At 42.3% G+C, this 17,186-nt stretch overlaps 1 long non-coding RNA gene across 1 annotated transcript in view; it reads right to left on the bottom strand.

Annotated features, from left to right (window-relative positions):
• Nucleotides 1–16,835, bottom strand: part of LOC121673656 — a 121,672-nt gene extending 104,837 nt beyond the window's left edge. Inside the window, exons 1-2 of the long non-coding RNA XR_006019268.1 lie at nucleotides 16,714–16,835; nucleotides 8,284–8,431 (exon numbers count right to left, since the gene is read on the bottom strand). This is a non-coding gene — a long non-coding RNA (uncharacterized LOC121673656). The remainder of the gene's footprint in view (nucleotides 1–8,283; nucleotides 8,432–16,713) is intronic.
• Between the last annotated feature and the right edge of the window lie 351 nt (nucleotides 16,836–17,186).

Here is a 17,186-nt window from a genome sequence, read left to right on the forward strand (position 1 = left end):
TGTTCATTAATGGTCTGGACAATGGGACAGAGTACACCCTCTGCAATCTTGGGGATGGTACAAACTTGGGAGGAGTGGTTGACACACCAGAGGTTTGTGCTCCCATCAGAAGGACCCTGGTCAATAGGTCATGAAAATTATCAGTGTGAAATGCCAAATCCTGCATCAAGGGTGAAATAACCACACGCAACAGCGCAAGCTGGGGCTGACTAGCTGGAAAGACACTCTAAAGAAAGGGATCTAGGGATACTGGTTGAATATGAGCCAGCCATGTGCCCTTGTGGCAAAGAAGGCAAATAGTCTCCAGGACTGGATGAGGGAGAGCATTGCCAGCAGGTTGAAGAAGGTGTTCCTTCCATTCTGCTTAGCACTGGCGAGATTCTGCCTGGAGTGCTGTGTCCAGAACTGAGCTTCCCAGAACAAGAGACTTGAACATAGTGTAGCAAGCCCAGCACAAGAGCCACAAAGATGTTTTAGAGTCTGAAGCACCTATCATAGGAGGAGAAGTTGAGAGAGGTAAAATTGTTTAACCTGAGGAAAAGAAGGTGTGAGGAGGATCTTACAAATGTGCAAAAATACCTATTCAGAAAGAGGAAAGAAGACAGAACCAGATTCTTCTCAGTGGTATCCAGTGACAGGACAGGAGACAATGAGCACACAGTGAAACACAGGAAGCTCCATTTAAACATAAGAAAAGTTTACTGTGTTGGTGGGCAAACACTGGAACACACTATTTCAACATACATTTAATCAATGGCTATGGATTATTGTGTACTCTGGCTGACACCTCCCTATATATTTTTACATGCACATAAGCATTCAGCAGTGTTCCAGATTCAACTTTTTAAGCCATCACAACCTTGTACTCCCAGAGTGTCAGAATATGAAATATCCATATAACATTGACATCTAGCTAAGTTTATGTCAGTTCTGAACTCACTGCACACTTGAAGGTTACTCAGAAACAGAAAGAAGCAGATAAAGGAGTTTTTATATCAGATTTTATTTTGTAAATTGGGCAGAAATAGCCCTTCAACTACTTTGGCACATAATTTTACCACTCTAAATCTAAAAGAAAACAACATGGGTTAGTGTTTTCACTAACTGATCTTTACATTTTTCTTTATCTGCACTTTCCGCATTTCCAGCAAACACAGCGTGATACCAAGCAAAAATGCAGAAAACTCAAACCACATACAAGCTCAGTGTCTCCTTGGGCTGATATCACAGATCTGTTTGCTAATCACATATTCAAGTACACATATCCTCAGTGCCTGTCTTTGTGAGATCATTTTTTCTTATCAGTGGACTCAGTTCAGTATTTGTTTAATTTTCAGTCCATAGAATGTAAAAACTCCAGCAATACAATGGGGGAGGTGAATAGAAACAGACAGCACATCTTTACTTGTTGTCACGGATACAATCCACCCTCTGGGTAAACCTTTCATGCCTGGAAAAGCCAGATGGAAAGACTACAGCCATGTTAATGGAAATAAGAAAGCCAAATGTCTGGCGACTACAAATAAAAGGTTCATTGAGATGGGTCTTGAAACATTTCTCTTCTTTGGCTACACCTTTGGCTGACCTACAAGGTATTCTGCAAAGTTCACCCAGCAAAGAGAACAGAGATGGAAGATACAAGAACTGTTCTGGGTCAGACCAAAGGCCAGTCTAGCCTGATAACTTGTCTCCTACACTACCTCATAGTCGCTGAATGTGCAATCCCAGAGCAGACTCAACTCCGAAACAGTCAGCCTGAACAGAGGCATGTAAGGAACTCATCTTGCTGTCCATGCTGCTGTGAACAGAGACCAAAGATGGACGCCTAGGGAAAGGCATAAGAATAAGGTAGTCCTACATCCTGTGCATGTGAGAGGAGCCTGCTCTTAAACTTTCAAAGTAACCAGCTGTGGCTTGTGGAAGAAGATATTCCAGTGAAGCTGTATTACACTATGATTTTAAAGGCATTAACTTCAAAGACAGGCATTGATGTATTTAAAACAGATCAAAAACCAGCAGCAATACTGTCTCCCATTCCAGATCCCATTATAAGCCGACTAGAACATCATGATAAATATGCTGTGCTCATACACCTGTGAGGAGTTCCCAGCCTGCAGTGGAAACTGGAAATCTGTCAACAAGAAGACAAGTGAGCCAGTGGCCTTCTGTGATGAAGGAGCTACATCAGTGGACAAGGGAAGAGCTATGGATGTTATTTGGACATCTGTAAGGCCTTTGACACAGTTCCTCACAACACCCTTCTCTCTAAAATGGAGAGATATGGATTTGATGAATGGACTGTTTGTCAGATGAGGAATTGGCTGAAGTGGACAATGACTCAATGTCCAGATGGAGATCAGTGACAAGTGGTGTCCCTCAGACTGGGATGAGCACTGTTTCATATCTTCATCAATGATATAGACAGTGGCATTGAGTGCACCTTCAGCAAGTTTGCAGATCACACCAAGCTGAGTGGTGTGGGTGACATGCCTGATGGACAGGATGCCATCTAGAGGGACCTGGACAAAATCAAGAAGTAGGTCCACAGGAACCTCATGAAACCAAGTGCAAGGTGCTACACCTGAGTTGAGGCAACCCCCGGTATCAATACAGACTGGGGAATGAAGGAATTGAGAGTAGCTGAAAAGGAAAAGGAATTGAGGGTGCTGGTGGATGAGAGGCTGCACATGAACTGACAACATTCACCCGCAGTCCAGAAAGCCAAACACATCCCAGGCTGCCTCAAAGGCAGCATAACCAGCAGGCTGGGGGTGATTTTGCCCCTCTGCCCTGCTCTAATGAGACCCCAACTGGAACACTGAATCCACTCTGGGGTCCACAGCACAGGAAGGACAGTGACCTGTTGGAGTGGGTCCAGAAAAGGGGCACAAAAATGATTGGAAGGATGAAATATCTCTCCTATGAGGAAAGGCTGAGAGTTGGGGTTGTTCAGTCTGGAGAAGAGAAAGCTCTGGGAAGACCTTATTGTGGCCTTCCAGTGGTTAAAGGGGGCTTATGAGAAAGATGGGAACAGACTTTTTAGTAAGTCCTGTCGTAGGACAAGAGATAATGTTTTTAAATTAAAAGAGGGTAGATTTAGAATAGATATAAGGAAGAATTTTTTTTTATGAAGAAGGTGGTGAAACACAGGCACAGGTTACCCACAGAAATGCCCCATTCCTGGAAACATACAAGGTCAGGTTGGACACAGCTCTGAGCAACCTCTTCTAGTTGATGTCCCTGCTCAGTGAAAGGGTGTTGACAATATGATCTTTTAAGGACCATTCCAACCCAAAATATTCTATGACTCAATGTTGCAAGTGTTCTCTATAGTTTGAGAGCCATCTAATGGTACATGATTGCTCAGGACATACTGGTGGGCTTTGCAGTAGTGAGAACAAGTCTCTGCTTCAGACTTTTGTGGCTCTTTGTATGTTGGATGCATCTGAAGCACACCTGGAACCCCAGCATTCTGAAGCTGCACTCCCCTGTGACAATGCAGTTCACAAGTATCAGGGCAAGGAAGTTGCAAGAGTTGAGAGTGCTCTTCCTTGGGCATCTGCCTGGAAAACAGTCTTCAAGAGATCAGGTGTTTGCTGCATGACTTTCCAGATGTTGTTTCCCTTTTGAAACATCTTGTCTACCACAGGAATAACATTAACAATATTGAGATCCTTGTCTGTTCCTTAAAAACCAAATTTTCCCAGAAGAAGGATAACAAAATAAAAACACTAAAAGCTAAAAATACCCAAACCCAAAACCCACCACCACTAAGGAATGATTAGCCTATTAGCTCTGTCTATGCTACATAAATACAAATGAGGGATTTTATTAACACTATCTGTGCTATATGGAAGGTTCTCAAGAAGAAGTGTATTTTCTGTACATGAAAATCTGAAAGTACTGAAAATACTGGATTTTCCCATTTTCCTGTAAATCAAAAATTTCTTTGTGTAGTGTTGCTTCATAAAACCAAAATCCTAGAAATACTGTATTTAAAAGATTCATAAATGAATCTTTGAATGAATCTTGCAGATTTCAAAATATTTTACAGTTATTTTGTTGTTAAAAATTTTTATTGTTATGATAATATTTATAAATATTAAAATGTGATTTTTTTCTTTAACTGTTGGGACTAAAAAAATTAGTGTTCTAGTATTGAAAGTCCAGGGATTGAGGGTTTCTCAAAATTTCTACTATGCACAAGGCACCAACACCCAGCAACATAACTGTGTCACAGGAAAAGCAAAGTTGAACAACCACTGGGCAGAACTTCTGGCAGGAGGATTACACAGCAGAGGGAGCAATTGCCCTGAGTCACTTTTATTCCTTACAGCATTAGCATCACTGTAGCTGCAAACTATTCTAAGATGAGTTTGTACACCAGCGTAGTAGTTTTTATTAGATGAAACATAGAATTGAAAAAAAGATAAAGCCTGCAAGATCAAAACTCCTCTTTGAATACAGCTTTGACTGCATTGACTTCGATAAGCATTGGTAAAGCTTCCAAGAGAAAAAGCAGCTGGTCTCCTTCTGTTCAGGAAAAGAGATAGATAATTGCTAGTGTGAAATAGTGAGAATTTGTGAGAAGGGAAATTATCATTCATTATAATAACTATGCTGAGTCTACAGTTTATAGTGACAGTTTTATATCCTAAGATATAGAAGGTGTTTTGAGAACAAAAGATGTGAGATCGGGGTAAACCAACTGTGTATGTGTTTATTCTTCACTAGTTTTCTGTGAGAGTTTATTCTGGTGTGTAGTCATGTCTTAGTTTGACCTACAAAGCTTCCAGGACACCATTTGGTGCAAAGGCTGAACAAGGTTACATTCTTGGCAGGGAGAATGTCGCAGCTAGAGACATAGGAGATTGACTCTGGGGAGTATTATTCTTATTAAGAGACAGGAAGACACTCCAATTCAGAGTGCATCTAGAAAAGGTGCTGCAGGTTTCATAGCACTGTGTTTATAGAACCTCATAGAGAAGATGTGCCCTGTGCCTTACACAATTTGGGTCACTGCAATGCAAAACATTGTAGCTCACACTGATCGCATGTGAATATGGCAAAATCAGCAATAAGGTGAGAGCAGAAGGACACAATCAGTGATTTGTATTAATATCTAAAAGCAATACTTGCTCTCATTCTATTCTTTAAATCTTTGCTTTTCTAAAAGAGAAAAAATACAGCAAGTTTCCATTTGCAGTCTTCTGCTTACCAGACTAGTCATACATGTTTAGTTAGACCAAGTGTTAGTCTTAGCTATCTTTTCTTTTACACCCTTTGATTCCTACTCATATAATGAGATTTAACATTTTAGCCTTTCTTTTGTTATTCTGTCAAATCAGTTACAGGATCTAAAACTGAGAAAAGGACCTTTTTTCAACATGGGTTCCCAAGAAGAGCAACTCAGTCATCCATGAAAGAAATAACTCATCAATTTATTAAAATTGATTGATTAAAAAAAATACTTGCATTATTTTCAATGAACCAAGACATCTTAATATACAATAAGCTGCCAGAAGTCAAGAATGATAACATACAAGAACCAGTTTTATCATAACCACACCACTGGAAGCTAACTTCCACCCGTTCCAGGGACTAGTGAACTGATAGATGCTGCCTGCAGCATCAACTTCCTCTAAAGATCCACTTCTCAATCTAGAGGGCATCAGTGTCCTGGACAAAATCAGTGCAAGTGCCTCCAAGTTTGACTGCTACATGTATCTGCCCTGCAGCTGACCACATTCTCACTGTGGCTATCCCGTGACATACAGCAAGGGTACTAACTACCGAGAAGTAGAAGTTACTTTACCTGGTGTTCTGGTTTGGCCAAACTTAGAAATATATCCTCTGAGAGAAGGCAGGTCACCACCATCCCTACCATCCCTCCCCCACCAGGTTTGGGAAAAAGTAAATTTTCCTCGAAGGAAAGTGAAAGAGATAAAAACTATTTATTTAACAAACACACGGGAAAAGGAAAATAATGATAAATAATAAAATCTTTTGCTGTGGAGAAAAAACCTGGGAAAGTGTTGGAGTCTTCCCTTTGGTCTCCTCGGAGCTGGGGCTTGGCCCAGGGCCAGGCCCTCTGTGCTCAGTGGAAAGTCCTCCTGATGTGTTCTGAGGTTGAAGCAGTCCAGTAGAAAAGGGAGAAAATCCGAAATTCCAGGAAAGGAAAAAAAAGTTCAACTCTCAGTCTCTCTCTGGAGAAAAAGAAACTGAAACTGGCCAAAAGCGGACTGGAAAAAAACACAAGCCAGGTGCTTCCTCGCTCCCCTGCCGCAGCTGGAAAAAAAAAGTCACTGTCTCTGCGTGACCTTGGACAAGCTGCAAACTGCTTTGAAAAAGTTTTGCTCAGTTTTTCCTTCCCCCTCTCAGGCTCAGTTTAAAGGCATAGAAAGGCACAAAAAATTAATTTCTGGGCATAGGGCAGCGATATGGGATACACATCATAAGGTCACCCCAAGACACCTGGTCAGCACTGAGACCAGCAGGAATCACCACAAAAAGTACAAATGGGTGTCTGGCCAGCACTGTAACCCAAGTGACCAGAAACTCCACAAGCAACAAGTGAGGAGCTGGCCTTTTGTAACAGTTGGTTTCAGGCCAAGAAAAAGCAGAACATCTGTAGGGATGGCTGTGAATTGGCCAGTCTCCACCCACAGAGAAAGCTGCTGCCATTCATCCCACAAGTGTTCTTGGAATTTGCTTGCTACAGCTTTAAAAACGGTCAGATAGAAGGTGCTCAAAAAAGAGTTATGCTATGATCACTCTGGCTGTTTTAACTGGGCAGCCAACTCTGCCTTGTGACAGACAGCTGGGATATGTAGCTACTGAGCGACTGAATTGTGTCCACATTTAAGCACTCGTGTTTCATGCGAGCACATAAATTGTACAACAGGAATTTAGGGGATGGAGCAGCTGCATTATGAGGAGAGATTTCTCTCCTTAATTTGAAGACATGCAGGCTGAGGGGGATACAACTGACAACTGCAAGATCATGAAGGTAGTCGAGAAAATGAGAGCAGATTGTTACTCACCAAACCTTGCAATACTACAAGTATGGACACTCACTCAAACTACATGCAAGATAGGTTTCAAACAAACAAAAGAAATAATTTTATTTTGCAAACACAGCTATAGTGAAATTTTGGTGATGTGGGACTAGGAGACCAATAATATCAGCAGGCTAGACAAAAAAAGCAGGCTATAAAAAAAGAATTTATTTATGGACAGCCATTCCAAAATGGGTAAGGGAATGGCCACAGGTATACTTCCCAGAGATTTTAATTCAGTGACTGTGGATGCTGAGAAAGAATGATGGGAATGAACAAATGAATGGCCAGGATCATGTCCTAGCTCCATGTAGTATTGCCTGCTGCTACTGTCCAAGGCAAAGATACCAGTCTAGGTGGGCCATAGGTTTGACACAATAAGGTATTTCTTACACTTTTATGCATGAAGCCATGACTGGAGAAAGTCATGGGCACTGGAGGCCTGAGTCTGGATTCACTGCAGGAAAGGCAGCTGGCATGGCTTCCCCTGTAATCGCTGTCAGACCACATGTACTTTAAAAACCTGTGCAGAAGTATTAATGCAGTAGGCCTACACATTGAAGAACTGCTTCTGCCATGCAGAGCGTTGAAGCTAAATTCAGAATTGTTTCTGTTATATCCCAGTAGCTATAACTACTGAACTCTTGCAAAAAATTTCCTTGCTTTTTTTCCCTACATGCAGCTCCTGTCCATAATACTCCCCACTCCAGAGGAACTCAATGATGGCACCAGGTTTTGTCCCTGCTATGGTATGAATTTCTCCCCCAAACTTGCAACCAAACACGTTAGCTCAATTTACAGCTTCAAAGGAGGTATCTAACAATGGCATGCCTGTCCCACTCTCACAATATGAGAGCCCAGATTTTTAAAGAAAAAATCTGTCATTTGCTAGCACTCCATTTGCTGGCTTCCTCTGAGCACAACAGATTTCACCTGCTTCCTTCCTTTTCCTTTCAGATCCCACAGCTGTGACGGATATGTTACTAACACACACAGCATGTGCGCCACATACTCCTTTATCTTCCTCTCTCCATTTCTGCACCCCTGAAGAACTGAGAGGAAACAGAGCTGGCCAGAGTTATCTGGATGTATGCAAGGCCCAATCAGACTCATGAGACCAGACAGATTGATATCGCTACTGCTCCTCCTACGTATTAAATGCCACCTCTTTTCCCAGAATTTTCCATAACTACATATGCAGTGGTCACTAGTCCAAACAACTTACCCAGCTTCATACTGTAATGGACGGGTGGGCGGATTTCTGAATATGCTTGTGACTTCCCAGGAAGCCATAAGAAAGATGAATCTAATTTCAGTGGAGCCCACTCCTTTCTCAAGTCTGAGGAAACATCTGTTTCCATTTTCTCTGAAGCCTGCAAGGCAAGTAGAAAGGCACAACATTTTCATCACTGAAATCTAAAAAAATATGACCATACACTAGCTCGTTTCTCAGCATTCCAAATTTAACCGGAAAGCATAGTGTTGTATAACACAGGGAGCCAAGCACTGCCCTAGAGTGACAGAGATTTTATCTAGCTCCCTTTTCAGTGGCAACTGGCCAGCTGGAATTTGTCCATAAGTATTTATTTGATAGCAAGATGAATTACACTGGTCCAGTTGCCTAGGAAAGAAATCACTGGAAATTACAAGAGGAAAGAAGCTATTAAAGCTATCCATTTCCTCTACCAGGCATCATACAGGTATATTCCACTCTGTACCGTTGGACAGAATCGATTCAATCAGGTTGTCTGAGATAGCAAAGACCTGGACTAGCATCCTTCCCAGTGGAAGTGAACAGTGAACAGTGTCAACTCTTCTAACACTGGGAATAACAAATAAGACAGTTGAGTTCTCAGCAGTACAAAACTCTTGATCTTTACCAAGATCAGTTTCTCACAACTGAGCTATTCATGAGATCACATCTCTCCAATGGCCTAAAAAAAATTTAATCATCAGGAAACAGTATGAAAGTTTCATACAGTTGTGGCAAAGGGAGAGCCATGTAAAAATATTCCTAAAACCAAGCAAGCAGTGAAATGAGAAAGAGACACAAGAAGACACTAGAATGTGTTGAGAGTAACTGGCCTTGGCACCAGACATCAAATTCACTCCTTGGCATCAGACATCATTCAGGAAAGTTACTGCTTACAGAGGCAGACTGAAGAAGTTGCACTTATTGGAAATGTTCTCTAAATTTCAAGTTTTCTAAATTCTAAGTTAATCCCAGTCCATTTTTAGGAATTGCTTTACTTTTTCGTTGTCCTGCGGGAAAAACACTTGATCCTATACATTTTCATTCCTAACCACTAGATGTCACTCAACCCATTTCGGTCTCATGCCCACCGCCACGGTAATTTACTCCCGAGGGAAAAAACAAACAAACAAACAAACAAACAGCTAAATGATCGCTACGGAGAAATAGAGAACATGTCAAATAGGGCACAAAGTTTTCCCAAACACAACCTCTTTGTAAGCCTGAAGTAGCTTTCAAATACACATAGGTCAAGATGTTTTGGAGCTGAGACTCAGATTCAGCACCACTTTCAGCTGGAGAGGGTAAAAAGATCAACTCCATAGTTACAGGCACAGACATTAACTGTTCACTTAATTTCCAATTCAAACAGCAATAAAGTGAACATCTTGGGTGGAAAGCAACACCTCTTAAGCCTCTGCAAAGTCCACTATACACCCAAAGTGTGAGCCTTGATCCCTGCAGTATATTCCTTATCATAGAATCTTAGAATGTTTTAAGCTGGAAGGGACCTTAGTGACCATCCAGTTCCAACCTCCAGCCATGGCAGGGGGCACCTTGAACTAGAACAGGCTGCTCAGAGCTCCTTCCAACCTGGCCTTCCTTGAACATTTCTGTGGATGGGGCAGCCACAACTTCTCTGCTCCAGTGCCTCACCACTCTCATAGTAAAGAATTTCTTCCTAGTATCTAAACCTACCTTCTTTCAGTTTGAAGCCATTCCACCATAGTCCTGTAACTACATGCCCATGTCAAAAGTCCCTCTTCCAGCTCTCTTACAGTCTTCCTTTAGGTACCAGAAGGCTGCTAGGAGTTCTCCCAGAACCTTCCCTTTCCCAGGCTGAACAGCCCCAGCTCTCCCAGCCTGCTTTCACAGGAGACGTGTTACAGCCCTCTGACCATCTTCATGACCCTTCTTATGCAGCACTCCAGGGGGGTCTCACCATCTCACCAGAGCAGAGGGACAAAGTCACTATATATAGGTATATACCACATCTCTGTGATGCCAGTAAGATCATAGCCCTGCAGGCACACACACATCTCTAGTTCCTCTCGTTTGTTCCCCACACTGCATGCAATTTCATACCTGCATTTCAGTTGGGCACCCCACCCCTATCCCAATGAAGCTGACTACCTGCCATCTCTCTCCATATATCTTACAAGGTATTCCCTTGGAAAATGTACCTTTTTAGTTTACAGCCAGTTTGAAAAATGAAATCAGCTTTTTGTACTACACCTTCATTTTCATGAAACCCCAACCTCATCTGCAAAACCTGCAATGATAAATTCTCTCCCCTGTCTGAACAGACGTCACTGTGTGCATCAAGCACATTTCATATGATGCCTTAAAAAAATGTAATGCAAAACTGAATGTGAGTGTATAATTACTAAATTAGCAGGTTTCAGCAAATCAGGGAACATATGATAAGACTGTGAGATAGTAACAGGGAAAGGGAATCAAGAACAAGGAGATTAACCCTTACAAAAAGAAGGCACCATTTGTTTATAGTCATAGACCATTGTTTTTGGTGAAACCTTTTATAAATATTCTTCTAATACATTTCTCAGTGTATTAGAATATTAACAAATTCCTATATTCTTTTCAATCGATGACATAACAGAGCAGATCAATATAGTCCTACTGATCTATGCATTTCTACTCTAACTTCAGTAAAGCATTTCCAACAGTGAAAAGAAACTATTTCTTTAGCACAGCTAATCCTTTTCCAGTCAGTCCTCTCCAGTCCCCCAAACATACCTTGCTATAGGAATTAACCTACTTTCAAAAAAATATTGAAGTCTTTCCACGTGCACAGAATTTTTATTCACTTACAATTTATGTGGCCTAGAAACCAAAATAAAGAAGGTTGGCTTGCTGCTTAGGAGAAAACTCACATTATATCCCTCCTCTGCCACTGGCTTCCTGTGGGATCTTGGAGAAGTCATTCAGGACATGTTTACAGTTCACAGCAGAGAACAATGCAGAGTGCTCTGAGCTGCAGATTCCGAAGCCACAAAACACACATGGCACAGCACCGCTGAACCTGTATGCACCAGTCCATACTGGTCCATTAAGGTATTATTGCATGGAGGTGGTTGCCTGGCTCATGAGGTCAGTGATCACACAGCCTGCTCAGGTGTCTTTTCACCAACAGTAAAAGCACTTGCTGGTTCTTTATCTCTTTTCTCCATTCGAAGAATAGCCCTTCCATGTTTTGCAAAGATGCTGTAGGCATACAAGCAAGAAAACTGGGGAAGTACAGACAGAACTGAGTACAAAAGAGGAGGGAATGCATGCAGAACTCTAAAACACATGCAGCACTTGAAAGTTGCTTTCCTGCAATAATTTTATCTTAGGCATCAGGAAAAAAAATTAAAAAAAAAAAAAATCTATTACTACTAAATGACAAAGTTAGAACTGGGGACACTAAGGACCAAGCTGTGAAGAGAAAACTTCTCAGGACAATAGAATTTGGAAAATGATAAAAAAATGTCTTAAGAAAATACCTTTGCTCTTGGAAAGTGCCACTTTATTGACATTTCTTGAAGAAAAATAAATTTCTGCTGAGAAAGGTTACTCAGCCTCAAGGAAGATTTTCTGAGAAAAGGGAGAGGCACCAATTCCAGAATGTACTTACAATCTGCAGTGTCAATGGTAAGACAGACAGAAGTTCAAACTGCATGCACAAGACTTGGCACCAGGAATTAAAACTAAGACTCTACATAAGTTCCTGACCTGGCTAGTACAGGAGTAGTGTCTTTTGTATGTACAACTGAATGCTCACCGTAACCCCTATAAGAAAGACTCACATGCTAGACCAAGCTCAGCACACTTGTTTGGATGTGAGGAATGTTACATTTAAATATTTATTTCAGACAAAGCATTGTTGGGATTTGAAAGCAGTTCTTTCAAAAATAAAAAATAAATACCCTGTCTGTTGGTGTATTCATTATTCTGTTTCCAGTTGAATCTTTCAGAAGTGTCTGTTCTGTACCAGTGTAGAAAGGAAAAAGGTTTTATGGGATAGGAGCCTGTTTGCTCTCCATCTCTAGAAAAAAAATATCAGCTAAACAGAAAGGAAATGAAGAATTTCATAATAAAATTTTACCTTTATCCAAAAGCTCACTGGAGAAGTTAATGAACTTTAAAACAGGTACAATTTTTTGAAATTTGTGTTCCACACTCTTCAGAGAAAAAGGCTTTTTCTTCCCAGCTAAGTACAGTGCTTTATACCTGTTATATTTACAGCCATATTCCTTTGATTGACGTTTGATGCGAAATCACATCAGTCTGTGGTCTTTCTTGTAGGCCCACTTTCCATACCCAAAGCTGGGGTGGCTACAAGAGAGCTGGAGAGGACTTTTTACAAGTGCATGTAGTGACAGGATAAGGGGAATGGTTTCACACTGAGTAGATTTAGATCGGATATTAGGAAAAAATTCTTTGCTGTCAGAGTGGTGGGGCACTGAAACAGGTTGCCCAGAAAAGTCGTGGATAGTTCATCCCTGGAAGTGTTCAAGATCAGGCTGGATGGGTCTCTGAGCAACCTGGTTTAGTGGAATGTGTCCCCGTCCATGCCAGGGGAATTGGAATGGGATGGTCTTTAAGGTCCCTTCCAACCCAAACCATTTTATGGTTCTATGATAAACACAGAAGTCTCATAAATATTTGCTGACATTTGAAAGCTTGATTGGATCTAAGTCTCCTCTCTCTTAGGTGTGACCTACACATGAAAAGAAATCAGAATTACTGCACCTGAAGAGAAAAATGTAAGGATTATATCAGTCATTATATCAGTCTCTGTTGAAGCCATTCTTAGCTGCCCACAAAATAGGGCTATTCTGGCACTGCTATGCCAATTGATCTCCCAGACAGACTAAACATTACATGTGCTGTAATCAAGTAACAAAAGCTTTGCTGTTATCTGCAGAGGTAGTCCTGATTAGAGCCAAGGCAAGAGCAAATTTAGGGGCAAAGGTAGAATTCCAGCTTGGGGCAAAGATCTACTGCATCATATGCATACAGCCCAGCAGCACAGTGATCTCAGCGGGGCCTTCTGCACAGCAGGGAATTTCACTGCAAGTGGAGACGTTTGTATGAATTGGCTAAAGGCAGTACTGTGAGCTGGAGAAAACTAAACACAGACAGAGGAAAAACACACAAATAAACACCATTTAGACAATGAGTTTCAACTCTCTATCTTTAATGGGATGGGACAGGACAGGAAAGAAAAAAATAAAACACTTTAAAAAGGTAGTTCACCTAATTTGAGTCATTCAGTGCCTCTGTATCACACTGGTTAGCCTGCAACAAAGGCGAAGTTCTGAAAAATCAAATTAGAAAAACTACAGGTGCCTTTGAAAGAAGCATTCTGAATGCACAGAGAGTTAAATAGAATTGATATGTTAAAAACACTGAAAGAAATCCAACAAGTTTAGATAATAGCCTCAAGGCTAAGTGTTCTGGGAAATAAATTCAGAAATATGCTGATTTGTCACAAGGCTTTTCACAGAGTTATTTCAGGAATACAAAAAAGGGAACCCAGTCCAAAACAGTTACAAAAACAGAAATTAGTGGCACAGAGAACCTTAGATCTCAAAAAGTTAGGCCAAGTTGGATAAAGACAGCACAACTCCTACTCATGCTCTAAGCAACATTCAGTGTTACATAGAATCATGTAGTTTGGAAAAAACTCCTAAGGTGATTGAGATGTTCCAGTTCACTCTAAGAAAATGTAACTGAACAGTGGCCTAAACTTGCCATCAAGAAAAAGAAATCTCTGCTAAGTGTTTTAATTGCTCTTATGCAAGATCACAAAGACACTGTATTTGAACATTTAAAAAAAAAAAAACACAAACAAAAAAAAACCCCACAAAATGACAGTATAAGAATAAATGATTGTCAGGAGTAAAAAGAATTAAATATTAACAAAAATCTAGAAAACATTAGAAAACAAAGTCAACACTATCACTCACTATCCATGTTCACAGAAACTAATTTTGGATCCTCTCTTATAGAGACAAAACTCCCACTTCACACAGAAGAACAGAGGAAAGAATTTATTTCTCAAGTGGTATCTATACCACTTACATACTGTTATCAAATATTTTATATCTTTAAAAATAACATTTATTCAAATACGTTCTGCCTTGATTTCAATCCTTTATCGATGTTATTTATTTTTTCACTAACAGCAAAACTTAACTCTGTCTTCACAAAGTTTCACCCATTTAAGTCATTCTCAGGTGTGACACACACAGAGCATTTGCCCAGTCTTCCTCTACAGAGCACAGGTAAATGAAAGATTTATGTTGTTAATAAACAGAAATTGCGTGGCACTCTGGCCCCTCATCATCCTAGCCACAACAGTGTGCTGCCAGAAGTGAAAGGCAGTGTTTAATGCCCATTACACAGCCTGCACTGGGGGCAACAGTGTCCACAGCAAGGAAGCACAAGCTGTGCAGAAGGGGAAGTGAAGTCTCTGTCCTCTGCTGTCACCTCAGTTGTGTCCACTTCCCACTGCAGGGACTGGCTCGCTTGGCATGGCTCTGCTCCATCCTTTTCAGCTATGCAAAGCTTAGTGCCATGGCACTACCTTAAAATACAGATCCCCTGCAAGGGACCAATGATTTGAGTGATGGTCAGAAGGGAGGGATGCTGCCTAATAATTATCCAATACAAACTGAAACAAAAACCCCTTGAAAAGCTTATTTTGAGGCCTGCTGTTACTTACCAGCTACATTTCCTCCAATTGAGATTTGAGAATATATTTTAAGACATAAAACATACAAGAATTGTATTTCACTTCTACTATGACACACTATTTTTTTTTTAAGAAAGAGTAGTTGTTAATGTGTCAAAATTGCCAACTAATCTTTACAGAATCTCTGGCTGCCAGTCAGGGTTATTAGCATTTCCCTCTAACAGGTAGAAAAGCTGAAGTACAGAAGGCAATATGAACTACCAGCCCTGAATTAGTGCTGGAGCTCAGAATCAAAACAAGCATCCTTGCCTCTATGAACAGCTGTGCCTAGTTTCAGCCAGAGGCAATACAGCTCTAAATAGAGTTTAACGTTTTTGCACCCTGTCCTTTCCACAGTGCTGTTACTAGAAATATACTTGCCCCTCAACCGAAGTTCAGATGACATCCCCCAGTATGCCTGTGCCATAGCATGACTGACACACTCCCAGTCCCATGACTCTAGAGGGATTGAGGACCACTGAGGTAGAAGGGACTGAGGACATGGGAGGTTATGAACTGTTTTTGCAAAATGTGTCCATTCAGGGGCTGTGAAGTAATTCCTGTCACAGGCTTTGCTGCCTCTTTAGGTATAAGGAGTCAATTTCTACCAACCGTCAACTGCTCATAAGTAAAAGGCAAAGGCAATAGAAACAATAAAAGCCTTACTGAGGTGATAAATCTGCAGTGCTTAAGGTCCCCATTAAGGACCCATTCAGTGAGAAACCCTTATTCAGTGACTTACATGTTTTTAAGTCTTACAGAAGTCAGTGTAGGCTATATGAAGTAATGCTGGTGATTTGTTTGGAAAGCAGAAGGACGGATAGACATTTAGCTTAATTTTCCTTTAAAAAAATCAACTTTGCAGCATTTTGGGCAATGTTGAGTTCAACAGAAAACTGTGTTCAAGTATTTTGCCTTCAGAAATGATTTCATGTGAGCAACAGCCTACAGAGCACTACAGAAGAAGTGGCATTTCTCTCTGAAATCCTCTACCCAGCTCTGGAAATGTTAAACCCAGTTCTCAGGGCACATCAAATTCCATGGCAACCGGGATGTTTTTCCCCTCATTTCCCCACACTGATGCTGAACCGCAGCCTTTTGTTTAGAGCGCTAAGTGCAAGTAATTTGAGATGCCTTTCAGAGGGTTCCTCAGCAGCTGACCCAGTAATTTGTACACATTTCTTGTATTTGGTGCTTTTATGCTAGAGCTTTCAAAACAGATTAATACTACAGGGTGGTGAGAAAACACAGCCAGTAGTCCTGTCTACGGTGAGACACAGCCTGGCTCTTACAGATGAGGACACAACCATTGAAGCAGATACATACTGGAGAACTGGCTTACAAATCTCCTGCAGCATGTGGACAACCTCCCATGAGAGTTCACACTTCTCAGCACTACAAGAGGTCTGAAACAAAACCAGACGATGAAGCCTAGCAAAACACTCGGTCTTTCACTTATGGTGCATCTCCAGACCTCAGGTACGGTGTACTTTGCCTCCTCCTAGGCAGGGGAGCCTTTCTGGGCCCGTCCCTTGAGAGGGACAGGCTATGTGTAGCACACCCACAGATCAGCGGCGCAGTTCCACAAGAGTCCATCCTTCACCATTGCTTTGTGCTGCAGGAGCATCCCAATACGCTCTCCACCCCCCACTGCTTCCTACCTGGAAAGCTCATCCCAGCTCTTCCGTTCCTCAAAGCTATGTCAACACGGACACCTGCCCCTGCCTCCCAGCGGTGCTTTATCGCCCGCGGGGCCGCCCACCCGGCCCCGCCCGTCCCTCACGCCCCCGCAGGGCGAGCGCAGACCCCCGGCGGGCGGCGCTCAGCCGCCCCCGCCCCTCACGGCGACCCTTCAGCGGTCGCTTCGTGGCCCCGCCCCAACGCCCCCCAGGGCCCGCTCTCGCCCCGCCCTCTTATCGCCCGGCCGCAGCCGCCTCCCTTATCGCCCTTCTCTGCCTTATCGCCCGCGGGCAGCGACACTGCCGCTCGCCCGCCCGCGCCCCGCCAGCGGCAGCCCGGCTCCGCTACGGCGGTGGGCGCACGCTGAGACCCGGCCCGGGGCGCAGCAGGGCGGAGGGGAGCGGCGCCCGGCCCCGCCCGGCCCGTCCCAGCCCCGCCCCTCCCCGCCCCGCGC

This window comes from Corvus kubaryi, unplaced genomic scaffold (assembly GCF_017639235.1).
Source record: "Corvus kubaryi isolate FWS band 111438036 unplaced genomic scaffold, C.kubaryi_AGA036_p1.0 66, whole genome shotgun sequence".
In the NCBI taxonomy this organism is placed as follows: domain Eukaryota; kingdom Metazoa; phylum Chordata; class Aves; order Passeriformes; family Corvidae; genus Corvus; species Corvus kubaryi.